The sequence below is a fragment of the Callithrix jacchus genome, chromosome 7, assembly GCF_049354715.1.
Source record: "Callithrix jacchus isolate 240 chromosome 7, calJac240_pri, whole genome shotgun sequence".
NCBI lineage: Eukaryota > Metazoa > Chordata > Mammalia > Primates > Cebidae > Callithrix > Callithrix jacchus.
Window position 1 is genome coordinate 154,281,072 of NC_133508.1, and position 1,402 is coordinate 154,282,473.

General features: G+C 45.1%; 1 non-coding gene across 1 annotated transcript; it reads left to right on the top strand.

Annotated features, from left to right (window-relative positions):
* The first annotated feature begins 989 nt into the window (after nt 1-989).
* Nucleotides 990-1,201, top strand: LOC118143273 (small nucleolar RNA U3). The gene has a single exon (XR_004727511.1). It is a non-coding gene; the product is annotated as a small nucleolar RNA U3 (small nucleolar RNA).
* The last annotated feature ends 201 nt before the right edge of the window (nt 1,202-1,402 follow it).

The following is a 1,402-nucleotide window of genomic DNA, read 5'->3' on the forward strand; positions in this document are numbered from 1 at the left end:
GTAAAGGAAAATAGATTTTTAAAGAAAAAAAGAGAAAGATTACATAATGCTTTTGAAATAATTATCCTTGGCTCCAAAGAGCAATAACAGGGGTGATGCCAGCCTGGGCTTGGTCGGGCATTGGCTGGGCAGATGTCTTTGCAGAAATCTTTTTTATGTAAGGTTGCAGTGGCCTTTGTGCAAAGTTGTGGTTTTCACAGAGTCTTGTGTGATCGTTTTTGTTATCAAGCATACAGGTATGAGAACTCTCTCTTCCTGGCCTTTCCCAGCTCCGTTTGTCAGGGTTCTTTCTTTTCTTAACATTAGCGGTGCCGTTTTGATTTTGACAACTTTCACAGCCCTAATTTTTCCTGGAAGGAAACTGGGACCAGTCTAGAGATTCTGAATAACTCCTCAGACGTGACACTGGAACTGGGTTTTGCAGACACGCTGCCCCACTTGCCCTTCCCACACACTCTCTGAGGGGTGTGATCGTGGTCGGAGCAGAAGCTTTGCTCAGGTTACACAGCCAAAATTTAAACTCAGATTTGTGTGACTCCAAAACTGCGGCTTTTTAATCATTAGGTTGGGGATAACAAATGCATTTCGTTTCAAGAGCCAAGTGCAATTAACTGGGATGTGACTCAGGCCTGCCATTTTGAGGAGTCTGAGAAGCCTCAGACTCCTCAAATAACTTGAGGAGGACACCAACATGTTAACTGTAGGGGAACAGATAATCCAAAATTATAGTAGGCAAGAGCATGTGATTGATTAGCAATGTCTGCCACGGGCATGGGGGGTGGGGGGAGTGATAGGATTCTGCCATCCCTGCCACTAGGCGACGATGCAACATTAGGCTCCTTATTTTAGAATCTTTCTCCCTCACCACACTGCTTCTGAGGCCAATAGTCCTATAGCTCTTGCCTCAGCAATGAGAAGCCCATGGCAAAGCTGCCAAGCACTGTCAAGTTGGAGGTGAGCAGAGCACGATTCCATTAGGAAGAAATGGAAAGACCATACTTTCAGGGATCGTTTATATGGTTTACAGCTAGAGAAGTTTCTCAGCGTGAGGAGCCACAGAAAGCACGAGGAGAAGGTGCAGCGTTCTCTGTGGCACGTGAAGCCAGCTCTTGGTGTTACTTCGCTACAACTACATTTGCCACTGATGATCGTTCTTCTCTGGTCTCAGAGTAGAAGGGAGAGAAGATGCAGTCTGAGTGATTCCCGTTTCAACATTGTAAACGAAGACAGAAAGAAAGAAACAGAATGCACATTTGATAATTCCAGAATCCTTGGCCCATCACACAGGGCTTAGTATCACCTTCGTGTAGGAAGGACACCAACATGTTAACTGTAGGGGAACAGATAATCCAAAATTATTTATATCTGTCTTTGGAGGCATCACATGACCTAGGGTGGCAGA